This window comes from Tachypleus tridentatus, chromosome 1 (assembly GCF_004210375.1).
Source record: "Tachypleus tridentatus isolate NWPU-2018 chromosome 1, ASM421037v1, whole genome shotgun sequence".
In the NCBI taxonomy this organism is placed as follows: Eukaryota; Metazoa; Arthropoda; class Merostomata; order Xiphosura; family Limulidae; genus Tachypleus; species Tachypleus tridentatus.
Window position 1 is genome coordinate 128,691,761 of NC_134825.1, and position 25,193 is coordinate 128,716,953.

Here is a 25,193-nt window from a genome sequence, read left to right on the forward strand (position 1 = left end):
TTGATGTCAACGGAGCTCACAAGTAAATCGCTAGTACTCGTGAGTGAAATTTCTTCTTTGCCAATAAATCATCCCTTGACAATTCATGGAAAACAACCGCGAAAAAAACAGTTGTACACGTTGTTCTGAATGATCATTTACACCATTTGTTTGTCAATGTTAAAGAAAATTTGTGCAGCCAATCTTGAAAGCCACCGAATTCCTTTGATTCTTCATGAGAACACCCCGCTAAGAAAATTCCGAAAATCGAAATACAGAAACTTAATTTGGATGGGAGAGAAGTGATCTAGTGGTTGGTTTGAAATCCAAGGGTTCGTATGGTTTGCTTCCCGTTGTTCTGTTGAAGTCATGGGTAGGTTATAAGAGTGTGTGTGTGTATGTTTTCCTTATAGCTGCGTCTAGCGAGAGGAATCAAACCCTTGATTTTAGCGTTATTAATTCGAAGACTTACCGCTGTCCCAGCGGGAGAATATAAGAGTAACGGTCGGATCTCACGTTGGTAGTGATAGCTGTTGACTAGTTGCCTTCCCTCGAATGTTTAATTTAGAATTTATGGATAGCTAGCCTTCATGAAGCTTTGTGCAAGTATCCGAATCAAACAAGTAAATTTAATTTCAACGGTTCCTTCCTTCCTTACGTATGTATGCACATGCTCTCTCAGAGGTACAGAGAGCCCCCGGCCACTTCTATCATTAATAGGTCCCTGGCTATAATAAAGCAAAAAATGATATATGAAAACAAAATAAGACAACCATTAGCGCAAAAGAAAAGTGAAAAATAATTTTAATATGTTTTATTTAACATATATGTATCAACATTATTTAATACTTAATAAATGGTTTTATAGTATTTTTGAATAACAAGTGTCTAAACCTGAAGTTCCCTTTCATCTTAAGGCTCATGCTAAATGCCCCTCCTCTCTATAATTGGTCCTACATGTACATAGTTTTCGCGTGAATCGGCCTTGCAAATTTCATACCTTTGATCATCACACGAGAAAGTGGGAGTGGGCATGAACCTAAATGAAAAAATGTCAATTCTAATTCTAATTTTTTAATCATGAAAAATGATCGAAAATTTAGTCAACATACGTACTTAGGTATACTTAATAATTATAACATAGGTACTTAGGTATAGTTGATAATTATAACATAGGTACTTAAGTATAGTTGATAATTATATGCATTGCATACGCTATAATTGTGTCTCATCCTTAGTTCATTTGAGGTAAGTGTTAAAAATAATAGTCTTTGATATAATAATAAACGATATACTGGACATTTTTCTTTCTTCTATTTTCTGTTTACAGTTTGAATGGCCTAGAATCATGTCCATGCTTATTGCATTATGCTGTCAGTGTGATATTTGTCATCAGAGATTGGTACTACTACCACTACAGTCCTTCGAGCGAACTAAACCTTCACATATAAGTTTAATGTACAGAGAGACACCTAATGTGTGTACTTCAAATATTTCTGAATAACCATCGGCAATATATATATATACATATCTGAGTTTGGATAAGCAGGCATATATATCGAAGTGTGACAACCTCCCCGTTCAAAACGTCATATTTACACACACACACACACACACACACGTGTGTATCTGTTTGTGTCCCTACATTTGTGTATGTTTACTCGTGTATATGTTTAATGTATAGGAGTATCTTATTATCAGTTGAGGAAATAAATCGCAGCGCTGTAGGTTATGTTTGCACAGCACAGTGCTGTCTTTCTCCCACGTTCACGTTAAAGTTGCCGGTTATTGTGACACGAAAGTGAGGATATCGTATTAACACTACGTTCAAGTAAAATATTCCTGCTCACATGCAGAGTGGAAACTGACGCTCGTGGACGAAGCTATTGAAGTTCATCGGCGACTTTATGAGTGTCCCATTTTACTTTAAGCCTCTGTGGATGTGTGAATATCATAGAAATAACAATTAATGCTAGAGTGAACGTAGGTTTGTTTGTAAACCTCTCGGTAGGAGTGCTATTACAGTAAAGTAACGCACATAAATGTTTTCAAATAGATCTTGATTTGTGTCTTATAGAGCACTGAAATGAAAACGCACATTTCTCTGCCTCTCCTTATTACCTTTAATTATTTTGTATCGCGTAAAGAGTCGTGATTTTGATAGGACGCGAACATGCTCTGAACGCATCAGTACCAATATGTATTGAAAAGTTAGAGTTAGCTAACGCAAGTATACCTTGTATAGCTTTTCGGGAATATCCGAAGCTAACAAATATATTTGTGCTTGAAACCGAGATGTTAATAATAATATCTGTTCTGTTTTTAAGTTTCAGAGTTACTGATATCAATTTGTTATGTATAAAAACCCTTGTTTAAAAAAAAAACCATAAATTATTTTATTTCATTTTTTTATTTTTCAATTTTGTCATCGCGTTAAACTTAGAAAAATGCGTTACATTTATCACAAAGAAAATGTAGTCCTTTGAATATCTGCTCAAATTGTTATAATATAAATTATTAATAATTAGGCTAATACGTTAATTAATTCAAGTAAGTGACTTTGAACTCTCAAATTTTACGTTTCTGTATGTGAATTTTATATTGTGTAGTTCTTATTATATTTATCCCCACAGGTGGCACAACAGTAAGCTCGAGGGCTTATTCCACTAAAGTACAGGTTTCTATTCCTGCGTAAAATTTATCTTAACAACAGATAAACCCTTCTTTACTCCTATAAAGTATTAATATGAAAAGAGAAAAAAGACAAAAACAAACCTAAGATATTTTGTTTCCCCTTTTGACTTTTTAAGGAAGAGAGTTCCACTTTATAACACACCCGGTTTGAGAATTTTGTCTTTTTCATATTTACTTAATCCAAAAAGAGTTTAAAAAGTTATAACGGATATACAGAAGAGTTGCCTTTCTTTAACTCTCTGAAAAACAACATTTCAAATTGTAAGATATTTTCTTTAAAACATTAAAAAAATGTTTATTGTAAACATGTATAATTCAATAAGACTATTTCTATGTTTGAAACTTAAGAAGTTAGACAATTTACGTGCATTTCACGACTTATATATTATACGTCCTTACTCCCGCCTGCATATTCAATGTATTGATTTTTTTATGTTTATTGGCTTGTGTTTTTAATTAATGAACCCAACGTTTTTGCGTATTATTCCGGTTTAACACTGTGGCACTTCAACAGTTGTGTGTAATTGGTTTAGAAAACGTATACAAATTAGAGTGAACATAACAACAAATTTTATTCTCCTCACAGATTTGTCGTAGTTTTTTACTTTATTTTATTATGGTAACAGTACTATAAGACGTGTGTGATAGGTAATTACTTTATTTTATTATGGTTACAATACTGTAAGTAGGAGTGGAGTTGGTAATAGCCTAATCTTGGTAACAATACTATCTATAAGTACACGTGTGGGAGATAACTACTTCGTTATGGTAATAGTACTTTAGGTACTTTTGTGGTTGGTAGTTATTCAATTATATTAACGATAATATGGGTATGTGTGTGGCAGGTAATTATTTTCTTATTGTACAAAAATTATACGTACGTTTGTGGTAGTTACTTATTTGATTATGGTAACAGTATTATAGGTTCTTCTATGATAGGTTTGTTTTGTGTTTTTTATTTCGCGCAAAGCTACTCGAGGGCTATCTGCATTAGCCATCCCTAATTTAGCAGTGTGAGACTAGAGGGAAGGCAGCTAGTCAGCACCACCCACCACCAACTCTTGGGTTACTCTTTTACCAACGAATACTGGAATTGACCGTCGGATTACGAGTGCAGTACCTTTTTATCATGTTGACAGTATTATAGGTTCCACTATCATAGGTAATTATTTTACTGTGGTAACAATACTGTAGTTTCTGGTAATGTGATAGGTAATTATTTTCGTGTGATAACAATAGTATAGGTATGTGTGTATTGGATAATTATTTTCTCATGGTAACAATACTATAGGTATGTGTGTGGCAGATAATTTAACAATAGATTAGGTATGTGTGGGCCCGGCATGGCCAGGTGGTTAAGGCACTCGACTCATAATCTAAGGGTTGTGGATTCAAATCCCCGTCACACCAAACATTCTTATCCTTTCAGTCGCGGGGGCGTTATAATGTGACGGTAAAAGAGTAGCCCAAGAGTTGGTGGTGGGTGTTGATAACTTACACTGAAAAATTAGGGACGGCTAGCGCAGATAGCCCTCGTGTAGCTTGCGCGAAATTCAAACCAAACCAAGGTACGTGTATGATAGGTAATTATTTTATTATTGTGAGAATACTATAGGTATGTTTGTGGTACAGATACGTATTTGGATCCAGCTTTGGATCCGCTGTTGTTGTTTTTAATTTTAAATAAATGAAAATATAGTTTGTGTTGTGACGTAAACAGTTAACTACAGCAAGATAACTTCGTTTTAAATCATAAATAAAAAATAAAGGTAAAACACAAAGGTCGAAATATCCCCAGCATTAGCCTTGTTAACAATAAATCTACCGGTGTTAAAACACTGTAACGTAAGCTTTCAAAACTATCCCAGAAATTGCATTAAAATTCCTCATACTACCAGTGAATATAACATCCTAACATTCATATTCACGTACGTTATTTTATGCTTCTCAATTAAATTAATCAGTTTTCCAGAGAAGGAAAGCATGTTCATTACTAATACCTCAGATGTAATGTTGACAACCTTTCGTGTGGCTGTGTTATTTCCCGAGCCATTATCCTGTTGATGGTATTGTTTCGTAGCTGACGCAACTTGAGTCCCGTGTACTTCAGATGTAGAAATTGTATGCTATATTATGATTACGCTGTGTCAGTTTCTTGTTGCTTACGTATAACGCACTTTCTATAAAGTTAAGGGGATGCCGGGGGGGATAGAGAACTTACAAGACTGCAATAGTGCCGTGCAATTATATGAAAACTCTCGCTACGCTTTTGGTCGGAATCGACGAACAGCTTTTACGTAATTTCCGTGGCCACCAATAAGAATACAAATGAGGAGAAAGGGGGGATTCTTACCCCCCCGCCACCTTAGTCTTCATTAGTTTAATACAACTTAGACATAGTGATTATTTATTGTTGCTGAAAGTTACCGCTTTCTTTGAAGGTAGAGAACAAATACGTCCTCTTGATTTATCACGTGATCGGAACCAAGAGCATAAAAAACTGTTTCTATGACAATAAGACCTTCAGAGAAAGAAATTAACATCACAGTCATCAATACAGAGTATCATAATTATGTCTGAAAAGGAAAAAAAAAAGGGCCAAGGATCAAGTAAGGATAGAAATAACTATATTAATGTGGATGAAATAATGTACGCACATGATTATTTCAGTAATCAGATCTCTTAGTACTTCCTGTAGAGAGTTATCACTTTTATCATCGAGAAACACAGAGTTAAAATGGATCGTTTATAATCTATTCTCTCCAAGGCCTTTCTCTTAAATATAAGTCTGATGTGTTCTAGTGATTAGTGTGCCGGTCTGTGGTTCTCTTTCCTTCTCCAAACTTTGTGATTGTAGGTGTGTTGTAAGAGTGACGGTCGAATTTCACTGTTAGAGTAGCTCAAGAATTAGCGACCGAAGCTATCGACTAGTCTCCTCCCCCACAGTGGCACAACGGTATGTCTGCGGACTCACACCGCTAGAAACCGGGTTTCGATACGCGTGGTGGGTAGAGCACAGATAGCTCATTGTGTAGCTTTTTGTTCAATTTCAAACAAAGCTCTCGACTAACTTCACTCCCTTTAGTGTATCACTTCGAAACTTTTATATTCTAGCAATGAAACCCAAACCAAACCAAATTCTTATAAAATTTTGAGTAATAGAAATATCTTCATATACATGGCTCGGAAACCTGCGCTTTAAGTGTGAACAGAAGCGAATGGCAATTTGTTTGTATCAGGTCATCCCTTAAGTAATGTCCGATTTTAGGTTCAGAAAGAGAGAAATGATTTCAAACACTTTTAATGTTATTTAATCAATAATGTATGTTACATTATTATTAATTACTTCCTGCCAACGATTCACAAGCTTCTGAATGCCACTTCTATAAAATTCTTGGGGTTTAGAAGAAAAGAATCTAGAGAGGGTAGTTTTGACATCTTCATGTGTTCCAAGCTCTTTCCCATCAAGATAGTTTTGTAAACTTCGGAATAGATAATTAGGTGGAGTAAGGTCTGGAGAATAAGGAGATGTGGAAATTTTTCCCGGGTGGTTTAAGGAACTCAACTCGTAATCTGAGGATCGCGGATTCGAATCCCCGTCACACTAAACATTCTTGTCCTTTCAGTCGTAGGAGCGTTATAATGTGACGGTTAATCCTACTATTCGTTAGTAAAAGAATAGCCCAAGAGTTAGCGGTGGGTGGTGATGACTAGCTGCCTTCTCTCTAGTCTTACACTGCTGAATTAGGGACGGCTAGCACAGATAGCCCTCGTGTAGCTTTGTGCGAAATCCAAAACAAATTAAACCAAACATTTCCGATTCACACTGTATTGAAGAAACTTGTTGTATTAGCGTCAGGTGTATTTCTCAAAGTGTTTCTGTTTTAAGATGTTATTTTTCTTGCCCAGTGACTACACTAGTATCATCATATGACGACACATCTGAGTAAGTTAATAATAATAACTAGTTGAATATTTATTGTTGTGTCTTTCTAACGTTCTTTTTTAGGGATTTTTTTCTTTTCTGGGCACACCAGAAAACTGGGGGCATATAGTCATCCTATACTAATTAAGGTGAACGCTAAAGAGCAGAAGGGGTTACAAAGTCATCAAACCTTGGCTAGATATCGCTGTAATATGTTTTGGATGCTGGGATCAAAGAAAACACTAAATAAATAGTAAAAATAAACGTATTACGTATTTAGCACATGGTTTCAGATTGTATTTTTTTTCTTTCATGTTTTGAGTCATCTCTTATTAGGGTAGACAATGTTTTGTCGTTTACAATCAACATTTTTAAAGGTTGTTACAAATTCACTGCACTGTACAATCTTTTAAAAATATTAACTTCGTTATCAATATACATAAATATCTTCTTTCTAGTTAAATAAATTATTTTATTTAAAGTGTCTTCATTCTGTTGAATAAAGACAATGATGAAATTGCACACCTTTACCAGCGTTTAATTTTATTTTTCTAAAGCTGTCGATAAATCAACGCTATTACATTATACAGTGAACTCATGTAGTTTCACAACGAAACACTCATTCGTTTATGCATTTGCTTTTTTTTTTTAAATATAAAACACATTCCAGTTTTCCGTTTTCACGTTCTTCCTTTTTATTGTTATATTTACTTCAGTGACGAATCTAAACGTCCATAGAGTAGCCTAATTACGTTGTACTTGGACTGTGAATCGTAGAATTCAAGTTCGGAACCCTTTATCAAGAAAACAAACCATACACACTCGCCTCACACTGTAGACCCGTGAATACAAGATACAAGAGTGACTTTCAGATAATATTAGCTTTAGAGTTGGCGATGGGTTAAATAACTGTATTCTCTCCAATAAATCGCGTTAAATTTGCAGATGGCTGTCAGTAAATAGCCGGTTTTGTAATTTTGCACGAAAATTCCGAAATAAACAAACTTTTTGTCACATTTTTGTTCACATTTCTCCAATAACATTGCGATTATTTAGTTTCATACATTTTTGCAGAAGGAAACGTAAAGCGACACACGCCATTTTTTTTTACTATTTATATTCTTTTGAAATGTTGAGTGGGGAAAATAAATAAAATCACTGTCTTAATTTAAGATACTGTTACAAAGAGATGTGTAGTCCTCACGTCTGGATAAAAATAGACCTAATTTCCTTTCGCCTAAACAAAAGAACGTGGATGAAAATCAGACCAGTTGTTATCTGAAATTTCTTTGTTCGGTTTCAAAGAAATTCAGAAGTTTGGTACCTATGTATATAGAAGTATGACATTTTGGTCTCCATCCCCGGCTCATCTTTGTGCATGGTGACAAGTCTATCAACTACATGTAGTTAAAAATACACCACAAGGGCTCATCCACGTTCCCGATGATTCGATCCACCTCATTCGGACAGTTGCGTCTTTCATTGCGTACTCTTTCAGGTCCCACGTATCAACGTATACAACTACTAAAAAAAGGTTGTGTGAAAATGTTAGACAGGTGTTTCGTTATCGGTATTTGGATCGACTTTTAAAAGTATTTTTGTAATGTTGTGTGGGAAAGGCTTTTTGACCAGATCACCAAGACTGACTAACGAAATTGTTAAAAAGTTATTCAAATAAAGAAAATATTTTATCCACTTCTAGACAAATTCGCCCTCCGCTAGTACAGCGGTATGTCTTCGGATTTACAACGCTAAAATCAGGGGTTCGATTCCCCTCGGTTGGCTTAACAGATAGCCCAATGTGGCTTTGCTATAAGAAAACACACACACTCCAGACAAATTCATAATATGTAAATGCTATATATATGTATTTTTGATGATCCCTTTGATGTACAAAGAGTAGCATACACTGATAAATGGGGTTAGATGAAATTATGTTAGAGAAATATATCCATATACATATATGATATATATTTCTTATATAACGAGTCCTACATTTCTGGTCCTATTCACCACTACATTTTAATATATTATTACGGAGCCATAATATTTAAATAGGGGTCATGTTTTATATTATTACGGAGCCATAATATTTAAATAGGGGTCATGTTTTATATTATTACGGAGCCATAATATTTAAATAGGGTCATGTTTTATATTATTACGGAGCCATAATATTTAAATAGGGGTCATGTTTTATATTATTACGGAGCCATAATATTTAAATAGGGGTCATGTTTTATATTATTACGGAGCCATAATATTTAAATAGGGGTCATGTTTTATATTATTACGGAGCCATAATATTTAAATAGGGGTCATGTTTTATATTATTACGAGCCATAATATTTAAATAGGGGTCATGTTTTATATTATTACGGAGCCATAATATTTAAATAGGGTCATGTTTTATATTATTACGGATCCATAATATTTAAATAGGGTCATGTTTTATATTATTACGGAGCCATAATATTTAAATAGGGGTCATGTTTTATATTATTACGGAGCCATAATATTTAAATAGGGGTCATGTTTTATATTATTACGGAGCCATAATATTTAAATAGGGGTCATGTTTTATATTATTACGAGCCATAATATTTAAATAGGGGTCATGTTTTATATTATTACGGAGCCATAATATTTAAATAGGGGTCATGTTTTATATTATTACGGAGCCATAATATTTAAATAGGGTCATGTTTTATATTATTATTTTATTCATAATATTTAAATAGGGTCATGTTTTATATTATTACGGAGCCATAATATTTAAATAGGGGTCATGTTTTATATTATTACGGAGCCATAATATTTAAATAGGGGTCATGTTTTATATTATTACGGATTCATAATATTTAAATAGGGTCATGTTTTATATTATTACGAACCATAATATTTAAATAGGGTCATGTTTTATATTATTACGGAGCCATAATATTTAAATAGGGTCATGTTTTATATTATTACGAGCCATAATATTTAAATAGGGGTCATGTTTTATATTATTACGGAGCCATAATATTTAAATAGGGTCATGTTTTATATTATTACGGAGCCATAATATTTAAATAGGGGTCATGTTTTATATTATTACGGAGCCATAATATTTAAATAGGGTCATGTTTTATATTATTACGGAGCCATAATATTTAAATAGGGGTCATGTTTTATATTATTACGGAGCCATAATATTTAAATAGGGGTCATGTTTTATATTATTACGGAGCCATAATATTTAAATAGGGGTCATGTTTTATATTATTACGGAGCCATAATATTTAAATAGGGGTCATGTTTTATATTATTACGGAGCCATAATATTTAAATAGGGGTCATGTTTTATATTATTACGGAGCCATAATATTTAAATAGGGGTCATGTTTATTATCCAGAGTCTGTTTATAAATGACGAGTATTAACTGTAATAAAGTAAAAAAAAAAGTGTTGTGTGTTTTTCTTATAGTAAAGCTACATCGGACTATCTTCTGAGTCCACCGAGGGTAATCGAACCCCTGATTTTAGCGTTGTAAATCCGTAGACTTGCCGCTGTACGAGAGGAGGACAAAGGGTTCGTGACGTTAGAGTAACAAATTATTCAAACAAGTTTATAGCCCGTGTTTCTGTTTCACTTACAATGCTCTAAACAAATAACAGTTGTGAGTGAGTGTATGTATAATCTCTATTTTTTATTTTTTTAGTATTGCATTAGTGATGAATTCATAATTCTTCGATTATAAAACAGTTGAATAATGTTACGTCATTAAGATTTCACTTCTTTTTGCAACTTGTATTTGATGTGACTTTGGGATATTTTAATTTATTTAAAACCGTGTCTTGATCTTATAATTTGGACAAACTTAACCAAGTTGTATTTAACTGGAGATTTCACAAAATAATACCATTTCGATTTTACACAGAGGATCAAACTAAACTTTTTCTAAGTTGACCCGTCAGTGGCAAATCTGAAGACTTAAAACAATAAAAACTGGTTTTCGATGTCAGTAAGTTTTGTGCTTAACAAAAACCGAATTTAAATGTCTCCAGATGGCCGTTAGGAACGATGTCTAATAAAGAAAATTGACATAAATATCTGAGTTAAGTATTTATTATCTTATTTGTTTGTTTCGAATTTCGTGAAAAGCTACAAGAGGGATGGATATCTGCGCTACTAACCGTCCCTAACTTATCAGTAAACGACTAGACATAAGACAGCTAGTCATCACATCTCATCGCCAAACCTTGGGCTACTGTTTTACCAACGAATAGTAAGATTGACTGTTGTATTATAGTGCCCCTACGGCTAAAACCGCAAGCATATTTGGTGGGACTGGGATTCGAACCTGCGACCCGCAGATTGCGAATCGAGCACCCTAACTAAATGGCCACGATAGGGTAGTGTTTAAGATATTTAAGCCATTATACTCTCAGAATTTGTTTGAACTAATTTTTAACTCTGAAATCCTGAAATAAGCTGTTACCTTATTTTAGACATCCAGATGGCACATGAAACGAAGTTAACTCAATCCATACTTGGAAGTGTTAGCTTTTGTTAGTAAACCTGTCCAATAATAATAATGATAACAGAGAACAGTACGAGAGTTGCGATAAAATTGTCTCTGTTTTCGCGCAAAGCTAAACAATAATCGATCCACGTACTGTACACCACGGGGAAATCGAACCTCGGATGTTAGAATTGTAACCCCATGAACTTCTCACTGACCCACTGGACTACTGTGACAAAATACTGAAAACCTGGTGATGTTCAAGCAGCGGTGTTTGTGCTGAAAAGAAAATATTACTGAACAATTGTCAATATGGCGGAAAACTTTAGAAAGGCACGAAAATTGTTTTAAGTACTTGTTTTAATCCCATAATGAGTTCTTTGTAAGGTGTCCCCCGCTGGAATAGCGGTAAGTCTACGGATTTACAACGCTCAAATCAGGGGTTCGATTCCTCTCGGTAGACACAGCAGATATATCCCGATTTAGCTTTGCTATAAGAAAAGCATACACACTCTTTATAAGGTTAACTACCATAAAAAAGTAGACAACAAAAAACAGTCTGTTTTATAATAAAAAGTACGTCTCTAGAAGCAAATATGCAGACTGAATCATAAGCATAATTTACGGAGGAGCATGTCCCCTAATATTTCAACAGTGATATTTTTGCGTTGTTGCTATAATAAGTTGATTGGATGGTGATTTTTTTCATTGAAGGATAACATTATAGTATGTGCATGTAACCCTATAGTCATCGGAAGTTACAGACAGAAGTAATTTAAGATAAACAAAATTCATCTCAGAACTGTTTTGTATTCCAACTTTTTTTTATAAACATTTCTTTGAATTAGAATCCATTTTGTTTTGTTTTATAGCATTATTTTTGCTCAAATCTTTGACTTTTGTAGGTCGTTTATTAGTTTGTATTGCCACATGTTAAATTTTTGTCACGATTCACAGTTAATTAACATCCGGTGAAACATCATCACCAACACTACATCAAAGGATTACTCACGAGTTTTAGGGAACTTTCTTCTGCTCGACGCTGTGTATCAGATTAATAGCTAGCAGCTGAAGTATAGGGATTAGAGATACAGTGTAAATTAAAACCCTTGTCAACAAAATGGCTTACGTTTAGTATATCAAGGCCCGTGTTTGATGCCAAAGATTTGTTATGCCTCAAGCTACCTAGGTGGAGCTGTGTCAGTCGTTCATCTTTGAAAAACATAGGGTTGTCAGATTACTGTATTATTATAGTCATTATAATTTGACATTTTTTACTGTTTATCTCATGTTGGTTTCAGCTTTTCATCATATAGATGTTTTCATCGCACTTCTATTTTACTTTCAGTTCTTTTTCTTAGCCAGATGTATTCCAGTCTTGGATTTTTCTCAGTGTCGCTCGCTCCAGATGGTTAGGGCGCTCGACTCGCTGCCACGGGTTCGAATCCTCATCACACCGAACATGCTCAGCCTTTCAGACGTGTAGGCGTTATAATATTACGATCAATCCCACTATTCGTTGGTAAAAGAGTAGCTCAAGAGTTGGCGATGGGTGATGATGACTAGGTGCCTTCCCTCTAGTCTTACATTGCCAACTTATTGACGGCTAGTGCAGATAGCCTTCGTGTAGCTTTACGTGAAATTCAGAAACAAACAAAACAAATTTTACTCTTTCAATTTTTTGTTTTCATAACATTTTTAATTTCATGGTTCCTTCCTTTCATTCATCTCTTCTCGTTTTCGGCACATTATTTCCTCTCGTAACAAATTATCTTTTTCACTCGTTTCTTTTGTTTAGTGTAGAGCAGTGTTTCTCAACCGCTGTATATTAACGCTGACCAAGTTGTGCCGCGTATTTCTACTTTCCATGATGAGTAATTTTATTATATTGATTAGACTCGTTATAGTCTTTCTTTGAAAACTAAGGAAAACATTTCATATCTCCTCGAATGGACATAAGCACTATAAAGCCTCAAATCGAATGTCTGTGTGCAGCGAAGTAGGCCCAAATATCTCACGAATAATTCATGTGTAATATAAAAGTTTAAACGATTATTTGTTTTGCTATATGTTTTGGTGTACCTATATTTATAGTGCCGTTGGATCGAAAAACTAAAGAAACACAGCTGTATATTTTTGTTAATTTCTTTCTTCCCTCTTCGTTTAGATTTACCCACGCTTGTCCTGATTATCTTTCTCATAAAAGTCGTCCTATCTTTCTTTATTATTAAGTTTAAAAAAAAACTTCAAAGGTGAAGATTATTTTATTCAATTAGTTTCTCGACTGTTTTGATGTTGGTATATCTAGAAGTTGTTTGGAATTGATATTATCTTTTTTTCTTTGTATTTATATATACATTTATTTCATATTATAATTTAGTAACTCGCTGTCTCAAGTAATCATTTTAAGCTCTATGAATTTGTTAAGCATGCTTCTAAAGAGGCTCTTAGAAATACATCGTTCTGACTATTCTTTTAAAATTGTTTGAAATGGCAGTTCGGCCTGTTCCAAAGGCCTTTTTGAAAACCCGATCTCTGTATCTTCCCATCTCTCTCTTTGAAACCGAAGGTTAGTGTGAAACAGCGACGTTATAATTTAAGAGGATTTACGGTCACAAGTACCTGTGCTTAATGACAACCCTATATCTCAACAACGAAATGCCAAAACCGGGTTTCCGAAGGCGCGGCATTAATGTGTCTGTTACCTCGTGCAAGGCTATTTCCAAAGCACTGAGACGGTCGTAAAGAAGATTTTTGAACGTTATGAAGAACGACAGCCATTTGTAGCGCCTCACATCCATAAATCCGAGTTTTGTCCCGCGTTAACGATGAAATCGAAATAGACACGAATGACTTGGAAACCAGCAATGTATCATCACCTGTTGACATTCCGTCACGCGTCACCTTGACGATGGACCAACGAGGCCATCAATCGTGGAATTCCCATTAACAAAAAAAGGAGTCCATAATTCTTTAAATGGGCGAATCCCAAATAGTGACCGGAGGGGATCGTTTGTCGATCTTTTCTTCAAATATCATAGATCCTGTATGACTTTAATCTATAAAGTATAACAGAGGGAATGTATAAAAGGCTTAGCAAAAATTCACAACACGTTATATTACTGACGCTAAGTGGCCATTGATGACACATTTCTCTCGATTTACTTATTCATTCATTATTTTGTTATTTATGATAAGCATTTATATTAGAGTTTTCCTTCATACCAAAAATATATTTTGTCGCTTTACTTTTTCTGGTATTTTAAAACATTTTTTTTACGTTAAAACTTTTTGATGGCGAGAGAGAATGTACTTTTCTCAATAATACAATGTCAAAGCAAAGCTGGTTTCATATGTACGAGTGTGTGTCATATGCTAATCTAAAAGATAAACATTGGTGTTGTCATATTAATATGTAAATTATTATCTGTTGGCAGATGTCAACAAAAAACATTTGTACACAAATATTAAAAACGTACACGGTTATATACTTTTACAACAATAAATTTTGATATACAAGACATTTTGCTTTATTTTTAGTGATTGTTTGGTTTTTCATAGCAACAGTGTTGAAGGTTGTTTTGAAAGGAATGGCTATGACGCGTTTCGTTGTGCAACTCGATACGAGTCGTGTATTGTGTATGCAGTTTAATTGTTGTGGTAGGCTTTTGTAATATTGTTGACATTATCTTACTCGAAGCTTCAAAGTTCTCGTTATGTGAATATTGTTGTCACTAAAGGGTTAGATTTTTCCTCTCGCGTGTTATACATATATGCAGATACAGACTGCAAGAAAAAGCTAAAATGAGTCAGAAAAAATTGAGTGAAAGTGAAAAAAAGTGAAGTTAGCTTACGTGTGAGTTTAGCTGTAACGGAAGATTTCTAAAAGTGAGTTTTACAGTTTGTATTTTACTAACAGAGACAGAGGACAATAATTTATGTTGTAAAAGGGTGTTCTAATGTAATTGAACCCACCTCTATAAATATAGACGAAAAGGAGACAGTTATTTAAAGCTCTGAATATCACTGGTGTAACCAATAGTTGTAGTGGTGATTTGAAAGGGAGCCTTATATTGTAACAACAGAGATTAATAAGACAAAATTCGTCTTGTAAGTTTGGATCTAAAGTGACTGAACCAGCTTGTGTAGACTTTTGATAAGAAAAGATAGTTATTTAAAATTTTAGATACAAGTGTGATATTGTATAATGTAAATTGTTTTTATACATACTTTTTACTTGTTTTTAAGATATTGTTTTAAACAAGTAAATTGTCTGCTTTCCATTTATTGTTCGCATTCATCGCCATGAAGTCACAGATACATACTGTAAAGAATCCAACCCTATAAAAATCTGACAAATAGTAACAATTATAAATCTTAGAAACGTATTACAGTATAGTAACAAGAATGATGTCTTAAAATGTTATAATGAATGCATAAATATTTTCCCTAAACAATAAAAAAATAGAGAGAATGGGCCAAGCATGGCTCAGTAGTTAGCATGCTCTAGCCCCTGACAAATTTTGCGCGAATATCTGGAAAATACAAACAAAAATTAGAATTCTTACACATTTATTAGAGCACGGTAAAATATTTTAAAATATTAAAATGTTATTAAGGATATATAACTATGTGTTTACAATAGTTTTAATCTGTTTAACATTTGTATCAGAATATACTATTACATTCGTTTTTTTATACATTCTTTTATTAGAGTTGTTTTAATGAATTTGATTTATTTTAAAAATAGATAAGCATTTAAAGAGTTAATAATAAAAAAAACGAACTTTTTATTCTTGTTCTTACCTCAAAATATATTAAGTTCCAATGTAGTTCGCATAAATGTGTATTATTACTGGCGACTATTATTATAACCAGTGTATTTCTTTGGCGGAAGATTACTAAAAGACATACGCTAAACCTTTTTTTTTTTTTTTTTTGGCTACACTACAAAGGCATAGAAATTTTTGTTGCTTTTTCAACCCCGGTGAAATTGACCTAGGTTCCAAAGTATCTCGACATATATCTTACGCGATCTTCATGGGGAAAACAAAAGCTTATATATATTTATTTATTTATTTGTTAGTTTTTTATGTGAAATATTTTCAAGTGTTTGGAGCATGCGTCGAAGTGGAACGATGGAAATATAGATATAGGTACTCGAATGTGAAAAGTGCGTTAAAGTAGGGCTGCAAATAGATCACGTGATTCAGCAAGATAACCCAAATATGGCAGTAAAACCTACACCCCTTTGAATAATAAGATAAAAATTATATTGGTGTATAAATCATTCCACCTCCTTCGCTAAAGAGTACCCAACATTTCAGCACAAATCCCTTCTCAAATAAACCGCAGCTGTGCGTAATATGTCATGACCGCTTTAAATAAAGTTCGTTTGTGTTAGTGTAATAATGTGAAACTCTTTATGCAAGCCTAAAAATCACATTTATTTTCGTCGAATTTCTTGCAAGGGTACTTGAAGAATATCCATGCTTCTGAAGTGATAGACTAGAGGGGTCGGCTAACTTGTAACTACTCTTTGCCAACGAATAGTGCGATTGGCTGTAACTTTATAACGCCCCTATAGCCGAAAGGGTGAATATGTTCGATCCTGTGACGAGCGTTCTAATTTTCAGACCTAAATAGAAATACCCACGAGTTACGTTTAATGTAGAATAACGCATACATTTCTGTAGCAAAACTCACAGACATTTACAGGTGTATAAAAAAAACAAGTTTCGTTAAAACATTTTCATGTTGCTTTGATAACACCTTAAATATTCACTTTAGATTTACTAAGTATATCACGGCATGGATTTTGTTTGTTTTTTTTATTTAGGCAAACTGAGACACACCTCTCTGTGAGTCAGCAATAAGTTTATGGACGTACAAAACTAAAATACAGGTCTCGATTCCCTGAGGAGACCAGAGCGCTAAGATTTTTTTTATTAACTTTTCTTATGCGTAATTAAACCTTGGTTTGCACAATTGTAATATATGTAGATATATGTTGACCAAGTTAAAACTCCCTGTGCAAATGTACATATTTTGTTAAATAACATTTAAACTTTAAGTAAGATAGATGTTCTCATGGTATGATTTTTACGTCAGTCTTGTGTTATTCGTCACAACGTTTTTTTTTTCTTTCTCCGACTAACGTAAACGTTTCACTGAATCGTGTTAATCATACTGAAAACATAAAAAGAACAGAAAATTTATAAGGTAATCTTTCCTTGGGTTTTATTAATATGAATGACGAAATAAAATTTTATTACACTTTATCAACTACGAAGCCGAAAATGACAACATTTATATTAAAAAACTAGTGCCTCAGTAGTAATGACTCTTTTTTTTGTAAGTGTTAGCTTTGATTGACCTTGCAGGTTTGAAAATACTATTTGCTTTGAATACGCATTATCAGTTTGAGCACGTGATTCACTGCAATTAGAATAACAATAATAAAATATATTCTAATCATTGCTATAGAGCCATACAGAAGTTAATGTTATTGATTGTCTATATAACCTTACATACGGAAATTGTCGCTGTCTTGGGTTTTTACTGACTGTGATGATATACTAAGGGAACCAGGCTTAACAAAGAGTGAATGTTCGACGTAACAAATGTGTCACTGTATTTTGTCTGGACGTACCCAACAGACTTACGAAAAATAAATTAGACGTAAGATAAACCTTGAAGCCCTTAAATCTACAAGGGACAGCGTGAGTTGACTGTGAATCCTGTAATTCACGGTATGCTTCCCGTTGTCATAAATTTATGTTCCGTGTTTTGAAATCTATATATTGCTCATGATTTCAGATGTTAAGTATTTTCAAGTGAAGTAATACACGATTTGATATTTATGACCACAAGTGTAGTAATCATAATCGAAAAACTTCATGAATATCACCCTATTTCTCACTGCGCAAATGCGTTTGCAAAAGTCGCATAGTGAGCGACCCGAGGAAGAAAAACGTAGGACAGACCAGTGACAGCGAGTGTCACTTTAGTTTACGATAGGTTATTAGAAATTTATTATAAATACATAATCTCAATATATATTCGTTGCAAGCAATCAGGCATATAAAAAGCGGATCACTGCGACGTCGCACGTGACACGTGAGGCACGCGATCATGTATTATTAATGATATGTCTTTCCACGCATCACGGACTTGCAGGCATCTAAACTTACTCGAGAAATGCGGCATACTGCCATAAAGTGCCAACAACGCAGCAAAAATCCACGATATAAAATTCAAAATAATACTTCAAGTTGTCAGACCTAAGATGTGTATTTGTGTTTAGATATATAAGTTTTGTCTCAGTATGTACACCGATTGTTTCGCGGTGCGCATCATTCAGTGACTTGTGGCCATGGTTTGTCTCTGTTCCCAAATCGAACTTTAAAAAAAAAAAAGCACCTTTTGAACTTTACGGTGAACATTTAGTGAAAAAACATTTTATAGGCGATCAAACACGAAGAGGTATTTACTTGATTGTTTGTTTTAGAGCAAAGCTACATCTGCTGTTTCCACGGTGGGAAATCGAACCCCGGAATTTAATGTGGTAGTCGATAAACTTACCATCGTCCATCCGGGGGACATTTTCACTTAACTTTTAGTTCAAGTGGTTATTTTTACCTATGTTCTCTTCACATGTTTATTATAAATTACATTGATAAAAACACACACATACATATATATTGCATCGGTGAATTTGTAGGTATTAAAATTTTGCTCAACGCTATTTACTTTTGGAATCCAATTAATGTTATCTCGACAAGCCTTTATATACCGCAATTGCAACGGTGAATAAGCGTTGCTATGTCGAGCACACGATCACAATATCATCAGTATTGACTTTTGCTCATAGCAGTAAACAACACCAACAAGCCTCTACAACAACACAAATACTTCGTATTGTTGTGTCGCGTGACACGATACACTCGCGCTGAGAGGCACAGTGCCATCTGGACGAAAACAAGCAAAGCTGTGAGTGAGGTTATTGAAAACGGAAACGCGGGTCAAGCATCATTGGGCAATCATTAGCTGCGAAAGAGGAAAAGGTAATCTGTGATATGTTCAGAGTGCGTGTTGTTGGTTCGAAGCCTAGAAATGCAAGTTGACGCGTGTTTTAACAGATTTATTTAATAGTTTTTATGCTTACTAAATAAATTAGACCTGTTCGCGTACCGTTACGCTGAGAAGCAGAACCTGCTCCGTATTCAGAGAGCATTCTTTAGTTAACAGACTCGTTCTGGAACAGTATTTTACTTACCCAAGTCTGTCAGGTGTAAGTGAGTGAAGTGAATGAAGTCTTTTCATTTGAGCAGTTTATTTCTTCCAACAGTAAGTCGTTCCTGTGGGTCGTGAACATGTAACGTACTACTACTAAGTTCGTGACAGACGTACGATATGAACATATTTGATTTTCTTTCGATTTCCATACGACAGGTACACATTTTTCAGTTCATTCAATATAGAAAATTCTAACAATGTTGTTGTAACCTTACAAGTTCAGGATTGTGTAAGTAAAGAAAGAGTACTATACATCTTGCATACAGACACTTGTGTAAACAAATACTGGTAGATAAATCACATAAAGAGGACTAAGTGGGTACAGGGTGCTAGATAATTACATAATAACAACTGTCTAACTAAAAACTGAGCAAGGTATAATTAAGTAATAAGAATTAGCTAACTGAATAATGAGTACAATATAATTAAGTAATAGGAACTAATTAAAGACTAGGGACTGTATGACTAAATAATAAGAATTAACTAATTAAAGAATGATTACTGTATAAATAAATAATGAGAACCATCTAATTAAAGCTTGGCCATTGTATAATTAAATAATGAGTACTGCACAATTAGATAATGAAAACTTTTATTAACACTCCTACGAAAAGTGGGGCCTAATAGGCCCCAGAGCAACTTGAAAGGTTATTAATATTAGGCCAATAATTTTGTATTTAAATGAAATTTCCATTTAAATCCATTAATGAATGGATTAACGAGATTCCCACTGTCCCTATCTACTATCTAGCGAAACCACAGCCAGGGGAACAGGCTTGGAGAAATCGGGACTAGAAACGTCTTTTTGTAGGAGTGTTAAAGGATGAGTACACTATAGTTAAAATTATGACTATCGAATTAAATATTAGGCACTGTGTAATTAAATCATGAAAAATATTTAATTAAAGTATAAGTACTGCATAATTAAATAATGAGAACTATGTAATTAAAGTATGAGTACTGTATAATTAAATAATGAGAATTATCTAACTGAAGTATGGGTACTGTATAATTAAATAATGAGAACTATATAATTAAAGTATGGGTACTGTATAATTAAAAAATGATAATAGCTAATTAAAGTAGGGTACTGTATCATTAAATAATGAGAACTATCTAACTAAAGTATGGGTACTGTATAATTAAATAATGATAATAGCTAATTAAAGTAGGGTACTGTATAATTACATAATGAGAACTATCTAATTAAAGTATGGTACTGTATAATTAAATAATGAGAACTAGCTAATTAAAGTATAAGTATTGTATAATTAAATAATGAGAACTAGCTAATTAAAGTATAAGTATTGTATAATTAAATAATGAGAACTATCTAATTAAAGTATGGTACTGTATCATTAAATAATGAGAACTATCTAACTAAAGTATGGGTACTGTATAAATAAATAATGAGAACTATCTAACTAAAGTATGGGTACTGTATAATTAAATAATGATAATAGCTAATTAAAGTAGGGTACTGTATAATTACATAATGAGAACTAGCTAATTAAAGTATAAGTATTGTATAATTAAATAATGAGAACTAGCTAATTAAAGTATAAGTATTGTATAATTAAATAATGAGAACTATTTAATTAAAGACTGTGTGCTAGATAATTCCGTAATGAAACTAACTAAACAAATACTAATGACTATCAAATTAAACACGGGATGATGTATATTTGCGTAAAGCAAATTGTTTAATCAAAGAATGGGTACTGTGTAATTTAAATATTTAAAATTATGTTATTAAACACTAATTTTACATGATTTACGTAATAAAGACTGGATATTGTATAATTAATTATATAATGAGAACTATGATTTTTGTTTATTATGCAGAATACTCAGTTTTCATGAGAATAGGTATTGCCATTGACATAGCACTAATATTGAGAGCTTTTAAGCTAAATATCGAGTTTCGATACATAACATGGGATTAGTTTGTTGTTGTTGTTTTTTTTAAATTACATTCATCCTCGAAGAAAGGACGGTTTTGATACGAGCCTTTGGAAGGATGCTAATTAGACCCTGAGTAGATAAATTTAGTTTTTTTTGGTTTTTTTTTAACTGATGAGATCCAAGGAATAACACCTAAAATGTTTTTGTTTTGTGTATGAGGAGACGAAGTCGATGGACAAAAAGGTTTTATTAGCTAAATGTGATATTTTTATATTCATTATGTTTTTGTTTAAGGTTAACATTATTCTCTGTTACAATTTATTTAGGATTTTAACCCGGATTGTTTCACAATGAGAGCAACCATAGGATACCAATCTTTAGTTAAATATGGCCTTCTTTATTTCATTATATGACATCCAGTATTTAATTATACCTAGCTTTCCTTATGTAATAATACGATATTAAGTTTTTAATTATACCTAGCTTTCCTTATGTAATAATACGATATTAAGTTTTTAATTATACCTAGCTTTCCTTATGTAATAATACGATATTAAGTTTTTAATTATACCTAGCTTTCCTTATGTAATAATACGATATCTAGTTTTTAATTATACCTAGCTTTCCTTATGTAATAATATGATATCCAGTTTTTAATTATACCTAGCTTTCCTTATATAATCATGTTATTCAGTTTTTAATTATACCTAGCTTTCCTTACATAATCATATGTTATCTAGTTTTTAATTATACCTAGCTTTCTTTATATAATCATATGTTATCTAGGTTTTAATTATACCTAGCTTTCTTTATCTAATCGCATGATACACAGTCTTTAATTATACCTAGCTTTCCTTACATAATCATATGTTATCTAGTTTTTAATTATACCTAGCTTTCTTTATATAATCATATGTTATCTAGGTTTTAATTATACCTAGCTTTCTTTATCTAATCGCATGATACACAGTCTTTAATTATACCTAGCTTTCATTGTGTAATAATATGATATCCAGTCTTTAATTACAGTTTTCTTTGTTATTGTATTATATTCATCTTTAATTATACGATACCCAGATACAGTTAGACAGTTCTCATTATGTAATTATATAACAATTAATATTTAATTGCTTAATGCCTAATGTGTGGTTATATCATTTTCTTTCTATAATTACACATCTTTCTTTACGATACCCAGTATTAATTGCATAGTTCTCACATTATTTAACAGTACTAACTTTTGATAAAATAGTACTTATTCTTAATGTAATTGAATTAATTTTACTAATTATATAACGTATCAATTTCTTGAGTTTTCTTCAGTTATGCACAATTATTCTCTGGTTATATTATTTCTGTTCATTAATTCTGTAAATTTAAATTAATCAGTCATGTATTAGTCGTTATTTTATTTAATACGACAAATTGCTTAATCGTATATTTCTTACTCTTTTGGTTTAAAAAACATTTAATATTTACTCTTATTTCGAAGTTACGTGTTTTCAAGTTAAGCATTAATGTGCAAGAGAAGGGAAGAGTTTGGTTTTCGCTCAGTTACACGAAGGCTATGTACGCTAGCCGTCCCTAATTTAGCAGTGAAATACTAGAGGGAAGGCAGCTAGTCATCACTATCCACCGCCAACGAATAGTGGGATTGGTTATGACATTTTAACACCCCCATGGCTGAAAAGTCAAGCATATTTGGTAGGACGGAAATTCGAACCCACAACCTTAAAATTGCGAGTCGAAAGCTCTAACAATTAAATAATTTTGTAGGCTGACTGTAATAAGAAGATTTAAGATGTACAGCAGGTGCACAACACTTTATTAGAATATGTAACTAAAATCATGAAAAGTTCAGTTATTTACGAAAGGCAGTGTTAAAATTAGGATTTGAACTGATCTCGTCTAGTGCGTTCTAAACACATATAGTTTTACATCTTTTATGTTATCTAATAAACAATATAACAAATTAACGACATTTTCAGGGGGACTGTTTTAGTCCACCCTCTGTATGTTTCACGTTAAAAATACTATAGAAGGTGGAAGTTCTCCTTCCGGATTGTTCTAGAGTCGCCCCTTTAAATAAATAATAAAATTCTAAAACTTTATATCATGAATGGGGACACAGATAAAAAGTTTTTCGGAATATCCCCGATTGTTTTGAGTTTTACATCAAAAATTATTTTCACGATCGTTTGTTTTTTTTGTTTTTTTGGAATTTCGCACAAAGCTACTCGAGGGCTATCTATGCTAGCCGTCCCTAATTTAGCAGTGTAAGACTAGAGGGAAGGCAGCTAGTCATCACCACCCACCGCCAACTCTTGGGCTACTCTTTTACCAACGAAAAGTGGGATTGACCGTCACATTATAACGCCCCCACCGCTGGGAGGGCGAGCATGTTTGGCACGACTCGGGCGCGAACCCGCGACCCTCAGATTACGAAGCGCACGCCTTAACGCGCTAGGCCATGCCAGGCCAATTTAGGATCGTTAAAAACCAGATCAAGTTATTGACACAAACATTGAAATACAGTTACTTTTTGTTCTCGACGAGCGATCACACAGAACATGTTAAAAAATCGTGTCCCTGCTCAGAATGACTTCCTTGTGATATTACGAAAAAAAGGTGTGGTCGATGAGTTCCGGTTTCCACCATGCCACCTACCCTTCTCTAATATATGCATGTGTCTTTCGTTCGTTCACGTGTGTGTGTGTGCTGGGAGCTGCAAAATACATGTACTAAATTTCCATAAATATTTTATACCTCTTTTGTATAGTTTCACAGAAATTGGTTATTTATAATATTTTAGTTATTTCTGACGATTGACAGTTTCATTTTACTTTGTTTGTGTAGCTATAAATCATTTGTTGGTGAAGTAGGTAGAGTCGATCTGCATGAGCAGGAATAAACATAGTTCATTAATACAGAATTTCTCGCCTGTGAACTTCTATCCGTCCTGTTGATATACAGTGGCTTTTCACGTGCACTGCCTCAAATATTGCTAACTCAATGAACTTTCTGTGTATAATTCAGAAGAAAATATAATTAATTTTGCATTGATAAAACGCCACCCAGTGGCTCAGCAGTAAGTTTTATAAATAACGCTCAAATCCGGGTTTCAATGGCCATGGTGAGCACAGTAAAAATAGCCCATTGTGTAGCTTTGTGTCTAACAAAAAACAAACATTGATAAAACTGTATACATCTTTCCGGGCTTTTGTTGTTAGTTTTAGGAACGCTCAAATAAAGAAACCAAACAATCAAAATAATACGTGACAGTTGAAGATAACGTTCTTAAGTGTTTGTACGTTCGAAATCAACACTTTTTTAAGAGTTTGATTAATTGTGCAAGTTGTATTTATTGCACAGTCACTGATTCATCTGTTTGAATTATATAGTGATTTGTTATTTCAGAACTCATTCATTATTTGATTGCATTCTATAATAATGTTTAATAAAGTTACGCTCTACATATAAGTTGGGGGCGCAGATTCGAATCCCAGTTACCCTTTAGTAATACTACCAGCGCCACCTACCTAAATATAAAAGCTCTTGACAAACTAAATAAAAAAGACTGATGTCCAACTTGAAAAGTAGATGGGATTACGGTTGAATGAAAAATAAAAGTAATAAAGTCACTGTTTGTATTATATAGTGATTTGTTGTGAAGTCACGGTTTTATACGTTCGAATTACATATTGATATATAGTAAAGTAACTAACCCATGAATTTATTTTTTGAAGCTTATAAAGACAATAAGTTTTACTTGTTCTTGTCAGTGGTGATCCATCAACATTTATGAATAGGGATATTTTCAACTTTACAAACAACCTTTTTCTTGTATGTAGAAAGGTGGTTGTGTGATGTTGTACATATTAAAA

The 25,193-nt window shown here is 33.2% G+C and overlaps 1 protein-coding gene across 7 annotated transcripts in view; it reads left to right on the forward strand.

Moving 5' to 3' along the window:
- The window catches only part of LOC143223352 (homeobox protein cut-like 1), a 403,865-nt gene that overhangs the window by 300,683 nt on the left and 77,989 nt on the right, over positions 1–25,193 (forward strand). The window lies entirely within an intron of this gene.